The sequence below is a fragment of the Chinchilla lanigera genome, unplaced genomic scaffold (genome assembly GCF_000276665.1).
Source record: "Chinchilla lanigera isolate Chin_1 unplaced genomic scaffold, ChiLan1.0 scaffold00015, whole genome shotgun sequence".
In the NCBI taxonomy this organism is placed as follows: Eukaryota; Metazoa; Chordata; class Mammalia; order Rodentia; family Chinchillidae; genus Chinchilla; species Chinchilla lanigera.
In genome coordinates this window covers 10423474-10434267 of record NW_004955416.1, presented here as the reverse complement: position 1 = coordinate 10434267, position 10794 = coordinate 10423474, and the positions used below count along the sequence as shown (strand labels likewise).

General features: G+C 46.0%; 1 protein-coding gene and 1 pseudogene across 4 annotated transcripts in view; one reads left to right on the top strand and one right to left on the bottom strand.

Annotated features, from left to right (window-relative positions):
* The window catches only part of Frmd5 (FERM domain containing 5), a 345009-nt gene that overhangs the window by 248802 nt on the left and 85413 nt on the right, over positions 1-10794 (top strand). The window lies entirely within an intron of this gene.
* LOC102026637 lies at positions 6299-7166 on the bottom strand (annotated as a pseudogene).

The following is a 10794-nucleotide window of genomic DNA, read 5'->3' as shown; positions in this document are numbered from 1 at the left end:
AGCCCCCTAGCTTCTATTTTCTGATTATTTACTGTGTGAAATACTTCACTGTTACCACACAGAGACACTCAATAAACTGCTGTCAAACGGAGAGTGTTAGGTGCTGTACTAAGCACTTTATATCCTTAGAGAGGTTAAATGACGTGTTTAATGTCATACAGCTAGTAAGCAAGCAGCCACTATTCTGCACCAACCTTATTCCAAAGTCTGCATAGTGTCTTTGAGCTCATGAGCTCTTCTCTTTTTTTAATCTCCTCAGATTGTCACTTGTTTCGGACTGTTTCACTGCCCTCACTATACTCTCCTTGTCAGACTGACTCAACTGTAAACTTGATGGATCCAGATGTTTTCTAACCCTGACCCTGCTGTCCTAGAGATATGCCATTTTATCCAGGAAGTAGTCTTCCCCTTATTCCCACAGCATCTTAAATTCTATCATTCCCAGACAGCCTTCCCTGAATGTTTGTCGTTCTCCCAAAGCACCCAGTTTCCTTTTTCTTCACTAAGCATTTCAGTATTTATTATTCCTTCTCCAAATGTGTGGCTAACCTCTGATGTTAGTTTAGTCAACGTTTTGGAATTACAGAGTGTTCGAACTAGGGAAGACCTCGGCAGTCTGACCTCTCAGTCAGTGTGTGTGGTCCCCCCGACACCGCGCCCTTGAAAGAAGTTGCTGGCTCTCTCTCAGGGTAGATGCTCAGCGTGATCCAGACCGCCTGGGAGAACATGAAGGAGGAACTAGGCGAGACATGGTGCAGAGCGTAGCGGGGAGAGTGGCTGCTTAGCCAGCGTTTATGGAGCATTTGCTGTGATCAAGGCATTGTTGCCGTGGCATGGGGGTTAAGCAGTGAGTGGAACACAGCCGTTGGCCTTAAGAAACATACTTTAAGAGGCTGTGGGAGGATGAACCAACTGCAGTATCCAGTATGTTTTTTAAAAAACTTCAATATGTTTTAAAAAAAAAAAAAAAAACGGACATCCTCTGGGAAGATGAGGCAGGGAAATTTTAAGTTCAAGTCCAGCCCGGGGAATTTAGCAACTTGATGCGATCCTTTCTCAAAATTAGAAAAAAATAATAATAAAAAGAGTTGGGTGTGGAGCTCAGTGCAGAGGCCCTGGGTTTAAATCCCTAGCACCAGAGAGTAGGGAGAATTCAATGTTTTGAGCACCTAAAGGAAGAAAAGATGGCTCTGCGGAAGGAAATAGAAAAGTAGCCTGTGCAACATAGAAACAGGAAGGGACGCCCATCTCAAAAAAGTGAAACAAGCCAGGTGTGCACACTTATAATCCCGGCACCTTGGGAGGCTGAGGCAGGAAGAGCATAAGCTGAAGTGCCACGTGGGCAACTTAGTCTGTCTTGAACTGAAAAATAAAGGGGCTGGGGATGTAGTTCAGTGCAGAGTGCCCTTCGGTTCAATCCCCAGGATCCGCCTCACCAAAAAAGACGTGATGAAGGAAGGCCCACCTCGTCTTATGTCTTACAGGCTTTATAAAGGGCACGGAGCCTTCCTCTCGTCTTGTTAGACAAGGCTGTTTCTTCAAGTCAGGAGAAGTGGATGTGGCAAGTGCCGCGCTGTGTAGAAAGAATTGCTACAGAAATGCTAAGCCAAATGTCATCGTCGTTGCTCAGATGTAGCAAATCAGGATGAGTCAGCCCCCTTTCCCCTACAGACATTGTCACCTACACTTTGGGGGACGGGGTATCGCGTGAGGAAAAAGCAACCCCACTGACCTTTGCTGAATCACTCTTACGCCTACTCCTCCAACTTGGGCCCCCAACTCTCACTTTGTCCTCTCATTCACCCCTCTGTTAGGGGTGGGAGAGCGCACAGAAGTAGCTAAGGAATTTGGAGCCTGTAAATATAACCTTTGAGTCACCATCTCGTGGTGCCTCTGTGGGCTGGGGACCGTGCCAAGGGCAGTGAGGAGGGTGCCCAGCTGCTCTGGGCCTCAGCCTTGTGCAGGCATCGCTTCGGGTTAGCGTGCCAGCACAGACGTCGGTCCCAGGAGACTACCGAGTCCATCTGCGCAGCTCGGTGCCAGTCCCGGGGCGGCGTGAGAGCAGGGTGGGACCGCGGCGCACGGACGGAGTGGCCTGTCCTTGACGATGCTGCACTGATCCGACACTGGCGAGACTTGGCTGAGTAGCTGGATTCCACTCTCACGGCCCAGCTCCGCCGGACTTCCTCGGTAATGATCGTTCCCCCCAGGCTGCACAGAGCTGTTCCACAGAACGGGTCCTCAGGTGAACGTCAGGAAGCCTGGCAGCTGGCCTCAACCGTGTCACAAACTTCAGGCAAGTCCATTCACCTCCCCTGGAGTTTTTTTTGTCTGCAGTTATAAAATACCCATCTTCCTTGCCTCTGTGTTTTGTTTCTGAGGCTACAGAATCACCCCGGAAGTGCTGAGAGGTCCCCCCCACCCCCGCAAGAGTTAAGAGGTACTAGGCGTTATCATCACATTATCACTATCAACAAACCTACGTGAAAGTAACACCGTAACAGATGAAAGGTACAATGTGGAAACTTGCTAAGTGCTCTTTATGTTTGCACCCAAGTGTCAATTACAGCAAAGGTGCGAGAAGACTTGCTGTGGAACTAGTTGTGAGGGGCAGTGCAGACAACTGCAGAGGACCCACAGGCTGAGGGAGCAAGGGGTCTGTGGAAGCTCACCACGCAAAACAAGGGCGGCAGCGCGCAGCACCAGAGCAGACATTCTCCACATGGGTTTTCCTGTCGCATCCCACAAGGTCTTCCCCTCACTGCTGATCATCTTCTGGCTGTGGAAGAGGAGTGACACTTGCTCTTAATTCTGTCCCTTCCCCTGCCCATCAAAAAGCGGGCATGCTTGAGAGAAGGCAGCTTAGTCCACTCTGTGTTGCAGTAACAGAACGGCTGAGACTGGTGATTTATGAAGAAGAGATCCAGGGTAGCTCCTGGTTCTGAAGTCCATGGGCGTGATGCCAGCTACCTCTGGGCTTCTGGTGAGGGATTCCTGCCCCTGCGTGTGGCGGAAAGGAAAAAGGGAAAGTGGGTTTTTAGGGAAGAAGCACGTTTACTAAAGAAGACCAAGAGAGGCTGACCTGAGCGGGGTCACGGTACAGCAGGGAATCCCAGAGAGCGGTCGTCAAGGGCGTCATGATGCGGTGCGTGCACTCCCTCCTGCGCGCTCTGCCTTGGCAGGGTTTTGGCAGCTCTGCTGTCCTGGGAAGGCCCTAAGAGCTCTTCAGCACATACCCAGCTTCCCAACTGACAGGCCTGGAGTAGGCGTCCCTGGGCTGGGGTCGTGGATCTCATAGCCCAAAAGGACAGCTCAGGGTTTTCTCCTCTCACAGTCGAAAGTAAAGCTAAATAAGTAAAGAAGTCATTTTTAGGGAACCACAGGACAAACCCTCAATGGAACTGGTCCCCCACTCCGAGGGCAGAGGCCCATCTTCGTAATTCAGGTGACATCTCAAGACCAGATTTAACCTTTCTCAGCTGTGCCTTTTTTTCACTCTGCTTCTGGTGGCCTACAGTTTCCCTGAAGGAAGCAAACTATTTTAGTCTGTATCCCCCTCATTTTCTGCTTACTGCCTTTTCTGGATTGTCCTAAAATTCCAACAAAGCTGTCTCGTGCAACCTCTGAGCACAGCTGCACACGAGCCATACCTGACCCTTGGCCATCACGGCTAAAGAAAGCCCGGCTCAGAAGCTGCAGGCTCCCTTTCTCTTCACACAACATTTTCTCAAGAAATCTCAGGCATGCATGGTGGCGCACACCTGTAGTCCCAGCACTTGGGAGGCTGAGGCAGGAGGATCGCTGCAAGTTCAAAGCCAGCCTGGGCTATAGAGTAAGTTCAAGGCCAGCCTGAACTGCATGATGAAATCCTATCTCAAAAAGACAAAAAAAAAGAGAAAGAAAGAAAGAAAGAGAGAGAGAGAGAAGAAAGAAGGAGGGGCTGGGCGTGGTGGCACATGCCTGTAATCCTAGCACTCGGGAGGCTGAGGCAGGAGGATCGTTGTGAGTTTGAGGCCAGCCTGAGCTACAGAGTGAGCTCAAGGCCAGCCTGAACTGCATAGTGACACCCTGTCTCAAAAAGACAGACAGACAGACAGACAGACAGACAGAGAAAGAAAGAAAGAAAGAAAGAAAGAAATCTCAAGACTCATCCCTGAAGACAAGCCTGCAGTACCAAAGCCTTGGTCACCCCAGCATTCCCTCTACTGCATGATGGCCCCACTCCCAAACTATCCAAAATACAGCAGTGCACGGAGAGTCTGCTGGGGTGTTATTGCTTTGCAGTACCCTGATAAGGAGATTTCATTCCCTCTTTGTTGGCAGAGTTATATAGAGTAATTACATAAGTATTGCTGTGACACTGGGTGGAATCTCATTAGAGCTGTATAAGGAACGACTGAGTTGTGGTAGAGAATATTCATTTGATTTCTGCTGAGTATAATCCATATAACAGAACATTGGCCTGAGCATAAATGCAGGTGTTGATATAACATATTTTTAATGCACCATTTGCTTATGTGAACCATGAGAGAAAGTCAGCATGGGGCAGCTCCACATTTCCCCACCTGGTGAGGAAGTTGCTCACAGTGCTGAACAAATTGTTGTTCGATTTTCACCCTTCTTGGGAAAGTCACTTGGCCAGCTTGGGTGAGATGCTTTATGGGAGTTTCACCCCATGGCATCTCTGAAACACAGATGCACGCACAGGCTCCTGCCCAAAACAATGTGTCCCCATGGTCTTTGGTTTAGCATCATCTAGGCAACATGGGCAAGAGGCCTGGCCAGCATAGAATTTGTCATAGGTTGCTGTTCTTTCATTTCCAAAAAGGTAGAGGGTGTGTGCTTGTGTATTATAAGGTTGTTTTGGTTGATGGCGTGTGAATTGTCCCTTCATGCATACTGAGTATCACTCACCACAGCAGAAGAGAGCCATTCTAAATAGTAGGCTGAGATAGCACTCTACTACCGTAGTCAAAGGCATTGAGGGACAATAGCATGTCATACATTTATACCACCGCTGCGTGCCTTACTTTCTTCATTGCTTGGACACAGTACCCAAAACCCACAAATCAAAGGAAGAAAGGTTTATTACCATGCAAAATTTGTAGAGGTTTCAATTCATAGTCGGGTGGCTCCAAGACAGGGCAGCCTGGCAGAGGGGGCTTGTTTATGGCATGCCAGTCAGGCCGCAGAAAGAGGGATCAAGCGAGGAGAGAGGGGGACCACACTCCCAGTGATCCCCTCCCCCCAGGCTTCACCTCCCACCATCTCACTCCGCTATAACCTCATCAGTGGACTGATCCACTGGTGATCATCACTGCCTCATGATCCTGTCACCTCCCAAAAGCCCAACCCGTCAGCACATGAGGCTCATAGGTATAAATCATAACACAGTGCTTCCACACACACCGCCTCATCTCCTGCTTGGAGGACTCTAACCTCTTTTTAACTAACCAGAGCACAGACTGTTTACCGGTGGACATTTAAGAGTATCTTCAGTTGTTTTGTCTATAAAGCACTTTTCATTTTACAAAAAAAATTACATCATAAAACATTTAGTAAGAGAAAACCCCTCTTCACCTAACTTGAGAACCTTAACATAGTGATATCAGTTGGTCTTAGTTCCTATATTCTTTTTTTTTTCTTATGCATTGTTGTACATTTAATCATAATGCCACCAGGTTTTTTATGACCAGATATATAATTTATTTTTGGAAAAAATTAAAATTAAGGTTTTTCCAATAAAGGGGAGAATTCACACTAATAGATCACACCCTGGTTACACATTAATTACCACATTCTGTCCAATGTGGTATGCTTCACATGTAATCAATAACAATATGAATAATTAAGGGGCTGGGGGTTTAGCTCAGTGGCATAGCACCTGCCTGGCAAGTGCAAGGTCGAGAGTTCGATTCCTAGTACCGGGAAAAAAAAAAAAAAAGACTAATTAACATTTGTGATATTAAAATCTCAATCACTCACCAAGTTGTAAATCCATATATATTGAAATAAATACCCATGATAAGTATATTTTTAAAAGTGAAGTCTTGCTAAGCATGATGGTGCACACCTGTAATCCCAGCACTCGGGAGGCCGAGGCAGGAAGGAGGATCTTTGAGAGTTTGAGACCAGCCTGGGCTACAAAGTGAGCTCAAGGCCAGCCTGAATTGCATAGCAAGACCTTCTCTCAAAAAGACAAAAATTAAATAAATAAATAAATACAAAGTCTTTGACAATATTTATATCAATCAGTCTATTTACATATAAAGAGTAGAGCAAATAAAATGACGTACTGCTAGCTTCCAGTTAATTTCTTCATAATAGGTCTGTCTGGTGTTGCATTAGTGAAGAAACACATGGGTACCCCAGAGATTATGGCAGATCACAGCAGCTAAGATCATCAACAGAGAATCCTCAATGTCGATAGCATTCATCTGTTTCAAAAAGAGTGTTGTTCATATATGGTCCAAAAACTGCCACACCAGATGATGGATGACTAAAGTCAGCCCGGTAGCCTTCCGCTCGAAGAGCATAGGAAATTTTCTTATCACATTAATGAACTTTCTAAGACCATTTCTCTTTCAAATTCACTCCAAACGTATCTTCACCCCAAACATATCATTCTCAGTTTTCTGAGTTACAGTCAGAATCGTTAGTTTGCTATTAGCCATCTCTGGAAATAGTGATTCAAAGTCTTTTCAAAGCAATCCTGGACATGTTTGGATTTCAGTCTCAAGTCTGGCCCTTTCAAAATGAGTTTGTATACCGTTAATTTATTGTTCTACTGGTACATTGTTATCCTGAAATTCATTTACATTTGGGACCATCACAAACTCATGTCTTTCAGTTGATAAATGTTCCGCTAGAACACCAGGCAAAGTTTTATGAGCCTGACTTTTCTTCAGTGCAGCAGTCCCGTTAAGGTGACAACCAAGGGTTATGTCCCCAGGAAGCTGGAAATGCTGATCTTGAGGTCCGAAAGGTCCCATAGTTTCATCAGGCCACACTGTTCAAGGGCACATGTCTAGGGATGCAGTGGCCACATGAGATTCATCAGAACCTGAAGATCCTGCTGTTGAACAGGCTTTTGGATTGACGGGTCTTTCAACTAAAGAGTAAAATCCTGGGAGACAAGAAACTAGTCTGGCCCTGTGACAGCACATTGGCCGTTTCTAGTGGAGAAAGCAGACGCAGTCTTCTCTTTTGTAAAACAGTTTGAGAGCTTTGGCCCAAGGACAGGTGAATTTGGACAGCGCTACCAGTTTTTAAAGTACTTGTCCTCCGTAGGTCTTCTGACTGCCCCACCTGAGTTTTAGCTGGCATTATGCCATGACTAAAGGAAAGAATCCAAGATTAATCAACCTCCATTTATACAGAGGACTTATACTGAAGACTGTGTATCCCTGTTGTTAAAATTCAGAGCCACTTTTTCTGTAATGAAAGTACCAAAATGATGGTGGCAGGGGTATTGAACTGTTAAACACCCAGGCTCGCTCTGGTTATTAAAACAGCCGAACGAGCCAGCTGCAGTAAGCCATCTGAGAAACTAGATATTGCTGTCACTGGTAAGGTTGTCCCAACTGTGTCCTGTGATTGAATTTTCTTCAGCTCAGGATGCCAGGTCCCAAGCTGAGCCCACACTGGGGACTTGGATCTGTCTAATTGTGATATCAGGACCTCCAGATAGGATGTAAGGGAATTACAACTTCCAACCTGCTAGATGTTGGATATGCTGAGTTTGTGTTCCCCCCAAATTGAAGAATGAATTCTAAAGAATAATAGAGGTTAAAAGTAGGAAATATTTATTGAAGGGGAGAGATATGGCTCCTGAGAGGCAGGAGGGGCCCAGGTGGGTTGCCAAGGACCCCGCTTCTCAGGGAAGTTTTATAGAGCACAACTATGTGGGTACAAAATTGGTTACAGCTATGATAAACCAATAAGATTATAAGTGTAGTTGCCTAGGTAATATTGATCCAGTGGGGAGGCAAGTCATGTAGCAAGTGTACGTGGAAAGAACAAAGAGCTTTTCAGGAAGGGACAAGTCCAAGGATCTTGGTTACCCACCAAGGTGACTGTTGTCTATCATTAGAACAGATGTTACCATTTATCTTAGGCCTGGTCATTCCGTCTTTATCTTGAGGCCTGGCCTCCAACAGATACACCTGCAGCCACAGTTATAAGGAGTTTTCACGTTTGTCCTGGCTCCCTGGAGGGCTCAGCCCTACCTAACTGCCTATAATATTTCTACTTAACTCAGCTGCCTATAATAATAGTAGCATTGACCTCTTCCTGCATCATTTAGGAGCCACAGGTGAAACTGAGGTTCAGAGAAGCTCAGCTGATAGCTCCTCAGTGCATCCCTGCCCAAAGGAACGGGTGTGTGTGTGTGTGTGTGTGCATGTGTGTGTGTGTCCTGAGAGAGTAGTACAGAATCATCATCCTCAAGGATCTCTCAACAACTTTCACGCTAGGGTGATTTAAGCATGTATGTTAATCTGTGTGAGTCCATGAGTGAGTCCTACCCAGAGTAGGACTTGTTCCCCCTTTTCTTCAAGAGAATGGCAGTGAATTTAGGATTTCACTGAAGGAAACATATGTCCCTTCTTGGTCCTTTTCTGCCCCCTGCTGCACTCCTCCAACTTCCCCCTCTAGAAGCACTCTGAGCACGCATGGTCTTCTGGATGGGTTTCTGAATGTGTTTCTTCAAAAGCAGCACCAAGCCTGGGAAAGCTGAGACCTCTGAGCTCTGGGCCTGCGTTTGTAACCAGAGTCTGCCCAGACACCTAGCATTCCTGCACACGAAGGAGGTCATTGGAGAAACTGAGGCATGTTTGCATTGAGCAGCTCATCCAACATGATGACAGCACAAACGCCAAAGCTGCTGGCCTCCTGCCAAGTGCTCTTCCCAAGCAATGGAGTCTCTATGCAGCAAACAGATGTCTTCTTTTCCTCTTTTCTCCTTTATTTTTTTTAAATTAGCAGAGCTCCCTGAAGTGCACTTAGTCTCTAAATGTACATGGCAGGATATGAGAGATCACTTCCGTCTGTAATAGATGCCTTGTGTCCAGGGTATTTTCCTGAGTATTGTGATCTTCAATTTAGAAGTCCTCATACATGATTAATGCGTGTTTAAATAGACATTGCCTAATGGGCCTGCTTCGCCTTAGGGACCCCAATGAGTACACAGAACAGACTTACAAAAAACACCATCAGCATGTGCAGAGTGATCCAGCCACTCTAGTGTTGCAGAAGGCATGAACGGTCCAAGACTCTTATGTTGCCTGTCCAGTCCTACAGTTTCCATGATCTGGTATGACTTACAGAGAACAGATTCCAGAACCACTTGTTTAAGCCAGTATTTTTTTAGCATCTGTGAGGCAAGGCCCCATGAGTTCCAGAAAGGAGAACTGGAGGTAGGCCCTACCTGCAGGGAGATTACAGACCAGTAAAATACAGGATAGTTTGTGAGTAACTGTGTCAGAGTAGAAAGTTAGGAGACCTTAAAACTCCCTTAGAGAAGGGAGGGAAAGCCCTTCTCCTGTGAAGGAGGCTCACGTGGACAGTGAGTGTAGATGGCAGTGGGTGGACTGAGGGGACGCGTAGAAGCTGGAGGCTGTGCGGGCCTTCAGGCACCCACACAGGCCATCGAGGTAGGAGGCTTGTGTTGTGAGCCTCACTGAAGTCTTTCGCTTTGGGCTTTGCCTACAAATCAGTGGAGCCCCCTATCCTACTTGTTTCTTTTGCTCTGTATGGCTGTGAAGTAGAAGTAGCCCCTGAAAAGTTCCCCAAATTCTAGACTCTGATTCACAAAAACTGTGATTTGAACCTACTGAGCTGCAGACAGGTGGCAGATAGGAAAGAGAGGTGAAGGTGGCTGACTCAGAGCATTTTGGTCATTTTCATTCGTCTCATTTGCAACCCCCCAGAACCCTTAGAATATTTGCATGTGACTCATAGAATCTGAGCCTTCTAAGTGGGTCATGCCTGAAAAATGGATGAGACTCTTGCTCTGAGAGATGTTACTCAGGGAACAGTACAGGCCTGTCCTTTTCTGAGAATTCTTAGAACTGGTGACATATAAATAGAGCCTGAAAAAAAAAAAAACAGGAACTTGGCTTCAAGAGATCTCATATACAGGGAGAATGTTGGTATGTGTATGCACTTATACATGCTACAGCCTCTGTATGGAAACTGTTTTAGAAGTTGGGCTCATAACCCAATGAGAAAATGGCAGGTGAAATGAATAGATACTTCATAGAAGAAGTACAAACGGTCAAAAAATACATGAAGAAATGGTCATCATCACTGGCTACTAGATAAATGCAAATTAAAACAACACTGAGATTTCATCTTACCCTAGAACAAATGACCATCATCAAGAAATCAAATAATAACAAAGGCTGGTGAGGCTGTAGGGTGGGAAAGGAACCCTTTACACTGGCGATGGGAATGTAAACTAGTACCGCCACCATGGAAATCAGTATGGAGATTCCTCAGAAACCTAAAACTAGAAAGTCTGCTCATCCCAGCTATTCCGCTTCTTGGTATCTTCCCAAAGTGTTAAACCATCATATTACAGTGATACATGCTCTCCCGCATTTATAACAGCACAATTCCTAACAGCTAAATCTTGTAAGTAGCCTATATTTCCATCAGCAGATGAATGGATAAAGAAAATGTGGTATTTATACACAATGGAATACTTCTCTGCCATCAAGAAAGATAAACTTCAGCGCCAGTCTTCTGGCTGGCTAGCTTCCTGCCTGGTGGCTCCCGGAGGGTGGGCCCCAG